This window comes from Myxine glutinosa, chromosome 6 (assembly GCF_964187855.1).
Source record: "Myxine glutinosa chromosome 6, kmMyxGlut1.1, whole genome shotgun sequence".
Classification (NCBI taxonomy): Eukaryota; Metazoa; Chordata; class Myxini; order Myxiniformes; family Myxinidae; genus Myxine; species Myxine glutinosa.
The window spans coordinates 27,157,290-27,163,589 of NC_136266.1; the positions used below are offsets into that span (position 1 = coordinate 27,157,290).

The 6,300-nt window shown below is 51.5% G+C and overlaps 1 long non-coding RNA gene across 1 annotated transcript; it reads left to right on the forward strand.

Annotated features, from left to right (window-relative positions):
• The first annotated feature begins 1,088 nt into the window (after nt 1-1,088).
• On the forward strand, nt 1,089-2,068 carry LOC144892496 (uncharacterized). Its single transcript, XR_013623702.1, has 2 exons — nt 1,089-1,433; nt 1,545-2,068. It is a non-coding gene; the product is annotated as an uncharacterized LOC144892496 (long non-coding RNA).
• Nucleotides 2,069-6,300: the final 4,232 nt, after the last annotated feature.

A 6,300-nucleotide genomic window follows, 5' to 3' on the forward strand; every position in this document is an offset into this window, starting at 1 on the left:
ACACACCAGATTAGACGTTGGTACTTCGCTTATTTTTCAAGATATTCATCTCACAAGGTTAAGACATACATGGCATCAGACATACATGGCGGCGGCCATCTTGGATTTTGACGTGGGTTGCACCCACACACCAAATTCGAATGCGGTCCTTCGCTTACGCACGCCCGCACACAAACACGCAAGCCCGCACGCACACACGCACGCACGCACGGACACACGGACGGAGGGGAAAGCCATAGCCCCCTTTCGCTACGCTGTGCGACGGGGACAAAAACGCACCAGTGTCTGAAGGAAGAGGTTCCGTTTGGCATTTTAATATGAAATTGGCAAAGCCGAGAAACGCACAAAACCCATTAGAATTACCTTTAATAATCACATATAAACAGTCTTTGGAACCCTATTAGAATTACATTTTGTAAACCTTTACAATAAACCTTTGGAACCCCCTAGAATTACCCGTTAGAACTTTTTGGAATTGCACTTTCTAAACCTTTGGAATCACCATTTAGAATCCATTAGAATTATCCTTTACATTCATGGGGTCACCCATGGGAATCCCACAGGTATGGACGTGTGTGACATTTGGACATATTGGGTTAGATGCTGCACCTGCACATTCTGTTTTACAAAATGGTTCCTGGCAATTAATCAGATCCTCAAATGGATGTAATCTACACAATTTATTTACTTCTGATAACATGTGAATTCGGGTGGCCAATTTTTATGTCGTATTTTTTTTCTTTGTTTCACGTTTTCACGTTTTTTTCACGTTTCTCATTTTCACGGTGTGTACCCCGGTTTAGAATAGGTACACTGTATCCCTGCGCATCGTAAGAGGCGACTAAGGGTTGGCGTCAGGAAGGGCATCCGGCCATAAAAACATTGCCTCAAACAGGGAACCATGATAGTCATGGGGCCCGCAAGGCTAACCCCCGCTCTAGCGGGGAAAATGGCCTTAAAACGCTCATTCATATTTTATTCATTCATTCATTCATATCGCACACACGGTCATTCTAGGGGGTTAGATGAAAAAATAACACAGTAAAAGTTTTATGGCAATCCAACAAGAATAAGTGGTCTCCCAGAACCCTCTAAAAGTACTCTGTGTGACAGCATTCGGTGAAATTTCTGGTGTCCATAACTTTGTTTCTTCTCAGACAATTCTTGTCTTCGATACTTTCTTTACCTCAAAGGGACCAGAGATTGAGCTTTTTCGTCGAATCAAGTCACAGTGGGATGTTATCGACAAGTCAAAGTTTGATGCTCTTGATAGCGACGAGGCTGGTGCAGGTAGTTTGAGTGCATCAGAGAAAGCATGGCTGGAATCTCGCCGTACTCTTGTTGTCCATAACCTTCAACAACACCTGGAGACTGTCCAACCTCGTGAAGACGACCGAGAGTTTGCGAGACTCACACTTTGGCTCCTGGGAGAGGTACCTAAGTTGTAGCACTTGTAGTACCTAAGTGAGAACCTTGCAGCACTGCCTTTGTTCAGCGATGACCGCACTGATGAAGATAAGGGGGCTATCGTCAATGCTTTGCAGAGAGATCCACTCCCAGAAGATGTTCGACGTATGGCTCCAAACAAGATCCCTGAGTTCCGGAACCTTCCCGTGGCACAGTTTGTCACACAGCGCTCGCTCAACCTCTTTGAGTCACTTCATTTGTCACAGGAGTTCCTGACGGACGCAGTACACACATGGTTCGAGCTGATGACAACATTGCAGCGTACAAGACTGTTCGTGAGCTGAAGGTGGTGAACGACTATACAGAACGTGCAATCAAATTGGCTACTGACTTTAATGAAGTCCTCACCAAGAATGCCCAGCAGCGCCAGCTCCTCTACCAGGTCTTTGAGCATCACCGGAAGCTTCTGCCAACCAGTGCCACTAAAAATCAACTGGTCAAGAGCACCAAGTAACACTGATAGCCTGACTGCCCTGGCACGATTGTTTTGTTACGAAACAGATTTTGTTTTTAAACACTGTTTTTGTTTTTGATTGTGTTAAAAGAATGCAGTTTCACATTCACAATTATTTAAATAAAGTGTGTTTGATTTTGGACTCGATGATGTTGTTCATGGGGGACTTTGGAGGCCATCTGTGGGTCAATGGGGATGATGTGTTTTTTTTAATATGAAAGGACATAAGATCAAGCTAAAATTTGGGTCCACATGGAGGCTGGTGTAGATTTGAAAAGAATTGGCCCAGAGAGAAAAAAGTTATGGACACACGGGGGAGAGTGGGTCACACACATGGGGGAGAGTGGGTCACACACACGGGGGAGAGTGGGTCACACACACGGGGGAGATTGGGGCACACACCTGGGGGAGAATGGGGCACACACACGGGGGAGAGTGGGTGTTGCTTTACTACTCTCCCGTCATTCCTTTCAAACTCCTCCTCACTTCTCTCCCCCTCCCCCAGTCTCCTCTCCCCCCTCCCCCAGTCTCCTCCCCCCCTCCCCCAGTCTCCTCTCCCTCAGTCTCAGTCTCCACTCCCCTTCCCTAACTCTCCTCTACCCATTCACCCAGTCTCTTCTCCCCACCCCCTTCACCCAATCTCCTCTCCCCCTCCCCTGGTGTCCTCTCCCCCTCCACCAGTCCCCTCTCCCCCTCCCCCAGTCCCCTCTCCCCCTCCCCCAGTCTCCTCTCCCCCTCCCCCAGTCTCCTCTCCTCCTCCCCCTCCCCCAGTCTGCCCTCCCTCTCCCCCAGTCTCCTCTCCTCCTCCCCCAGTCTCCTCTCCTCCTCCCCCAGTCTCCTCTCCTCCTCCCCCAGTCTCCTCCTCCCCTCCCCCAGTCTCGTCTCCTCTCCCTCAGTCTCCCCTCCCCTTCCCCTAGTCTCCTCTCCCCTTCCCCAAGTCTCCTCTCCCCCTCCCCCCGCTCCCCTCACCCACTGTCTCCTCTCCCCCTCCCTCGGTCACCTCTCCCCTCCCTCAGTCTCCTCTCCTCCTCACTCGGTCTCCTCTCCTCCTCACTCGGTCTCCTCTCCTCCTCACTCGGTCTCCTCTTCCCCCTCCCTCGGTCTCCTCTCTCCCCTCCCTCGGTCTCCTCTCCCCCCTCCCTCGGTCTCCTCTCCCCCCTCCCTCGGTCTCCTCTCCCCCTCCCTCGGTCTCCTATCCCCTCCCTCGGTCTCTTCTCTCCTCCCCCGGTCTCCTCTCCAGCTCCCCCAGTCTCCTCTCCCGCTCCCCCCGTCTCCTCTCCCGCTCCCCCAGTCTCCTCTCCCGCTCCACCAGTCTCCCGTCCCGCTCTCTCAGTCTCCTGTCCCGCTCTCCCAGTCTCCTGTCCCGCTCCCCCAGTCTCCTCTCCCGCTCCCCCAGTCTCCTCTCCCGCTCCCCCAGTCTCCTCTCCCGCTCCCCCAGTATCCTCTCCCGCTCCCACAGTCTCCTCTCCCCCTCCCCCAGTCTCCTCTCCCCCTTCCCCAGTCTCCTCTCCCCCTCCCCCAGTCTCCTCTCCCCCTCCCCCAGTCTCCTCTCCCCCTTCCCCAGTCTCCTCTCCCCTTCCCCAGTCTCCTCTCCCCTCCCCCAGTCTCCTCTCCCCCTCCCCCAGTCTCACCTCCCCCTCCCCCAGTCTCCTCTCCTCCTCCCCCAGTCTCCTCTCCTCCTCCCCCAGTCTCCTCCTCCCCTCCCCCAGTCTCGTCTCCTCTCCCTCAGTCTCCCCTTCCCTTCCCCGAGTCTCCTCTCCCCCTCCCCCTGCTCCCCTCTCTCCCTCCCTCGGTCTCCTCTCCTCCTCACTCGGTCTCCTCTCCCCTCACTCAGTCTCCTCTCCCCCTCCCTCGGTCTCCTCTCCCCCTCCCTCGGTCTCCTCTCCCCCTCCCTCAGTCGCCTCTCCCACCTCCCTCGGTCCCCTCTCTCCCTCCCCCTGCTCCCCTCTCTCCCTCCCTCGGTCTCCTCTCCTCCTCACTCGGTCTCCTCTCCTCCTCACTCGGTCTCCTCTCCTCCTCACTCGGTCTCCTCTCCCCCTCACTCCGTCTCCTCTCCCCCTCCCTCAGTCGCCTCTCCCCCCCTCCCTCGGTCTCCTCTCCCCACTCGCTCGGTCTCCTCTCCCCCGTCCCTCGGTCTCCTCTTCCCCCTCCCTCGGTCTCCTCTCCCCCCTCCCTCGGTCTCCTCTCCCCCCTCCCTCGGTCTCCTCTCCCCTCCCTCGGTCTCCTCTCTCCTCCCTCGGTCTCCTCTCCCCTCCCTTGGTCTCCTCTCCCCTCCCTCGGTCTCCTCTCTCCTCCCCCAGTCTCTTCTCTGCTCCCCCAGTCTCCTCTCCTGCTCCCCCAGTCTCCTGTCCCGCTCCCTCAGTCTCCTGTCCCGCTCCCCCAGTCTCCTTTCCCGCTCCCCCAGTCTCCTCTCCCGCTCCCCCAGTATCCTCTCCCGCTCCCCGTCTCCTCTCCCCCTCCCCCAGTCTCCTCTCCCACTCCCCCAGTCTCCTCTCCCCCTCCCCCAGTCTCCTCTCCCCCTTCCCCAGTCTCCTCTCCCCTCCCCCAGTCTCACCTCCCCCTCCCCCAGTCTCCTCTCCCCCTCCCCCATCGCCTCTCACCCTCCCCCAGACTCCTCTCCCCCTCCCCCAGTCTCCCCTCCTCCTCGCCCCAGTCTCCCCTCGCCCTCCCTCAATCTCCTCGCCCCCTCCCCTAGTCTCCTCCCCCCCTCTCACTCCGACAGTTGTTCCAATCAAGCAGGTTCGGAAAATATTTAATAGAGGTAATTTAACTTTCCTCTTGGAGCAACACAGTGTAAATCCACTCCCACGTCCTGTTCATTCATGAATGAAATGTTTCGCAGAACAGCACAAGCTTTGTGACGTCATCAGACTCGCACAGCAATGATGATCTTCAACAATATTATCCGATACTTAATCCGGATTCTTTAAAGCTGCTCTTGTATATGTCTGCTGAGCACACATTACCTTCCAATGTCTTTGTTGCTCAGCATCCCGTGCAAGTCTGGGTTAACGTTCATTGAATGTCTCGTTCTATTCCCTCATTCTTTTATTCATTTTGAAGATAGCATTTACAAACACGAGTGGCGACACGTAAACGATGCTCCGCCATTCTCCCCATGTGCAGAGTACCTAATTGCAATTTTTTATTGTGACAACGTCTAAAGAATGAAACATTCCGACGATATAAAGAATACAGCTCAAATGGAAAAGTCCCTGGGAAAAAAGTATTTTGGGCGGTGTATAAGAACATTACATTGCACCTTAATACCCCACGAAAACCAAAGTTACTCTTTTCGTTAGGGCATATAAAATGACATGTTTTAAATTAAAGATTTCAAATAAACCTATTTGAAGTGTACGTGGACATAAATTATAAAATAAGAACGAAAAAAACCTCTTGGCAATTTACCGTCTGTTTATTTATTTATTTTACACAAGTGATTGCAGGTCCATGCACACGTGAAATGGAGTTCGTTTATTAAGCCTGGATGTGAACATGATTGATTGAGCCTTGAAAACCCGTGCAAAAACCCCCAAAAAAATTATGAAAGATTTCACGGTTTTATTTCCGATAGCAAAGAAAGGCATCTTCTTTGGACGGTGTATAATCGCTCCGAACGAAACAGCCATTGCCTGGTTTCCTTTGCTCGAGTTGTAATCTAAATGTACCTTTGTTTCTTCAAAAAGTAATTTTTGATCGAAGACGTGTTAATTCAGTCTTAAAATGCACATCAGTCATGGGTGACTTCATTTTTAAACATGAATGTATCGAAAACTTTTCGCTTTTCAAAGTAAAAATAGATTAAAAGCAAACGTTGTTAATAAATATTGTATTCCATAGTTAGTTTACATTGTACAGGCCTTCTCATTAAAAATGCATTTTGTTCTATAAACGTTAACTTTCATTGAATATTTCTCGTCTGTGTTATATGGGCGGTATATGATGCACCATGCCGATCTCGTCTATTTCCTTCCTGTGCGTTAACTTTCAACAAATCTCCTTCCTGTTTTGTGCAACCGAGTCTAAAACCATGTCAGCGACTGTGAAAAATGAAATCAGATGGTGAATTAGAGTTGAGATAACGCCGTGATGGAGACTCAATGAATGGCCTTTATCTGTGACAGGCCTTTGAAAATGCATTTTGTTCTATAAACGGTAGCTTTAATTGAATTTTCTTCACGTTTTTTGCAACCGAGTCTGCAACCATGTTAGCGACTGTGAAAAATGAAATGACATATCGAATTAGAGTTAAAAGAAAACTGTGAGAGAGAGCAAGACACCGCAGGCCTAACAAAAGAGGCCTCAAAGCTATGCGAGTCAACAAAATGGTGGATATTTGTTTGTGAAACCCTCCCAGACCGGGTGTAGCCACTCCC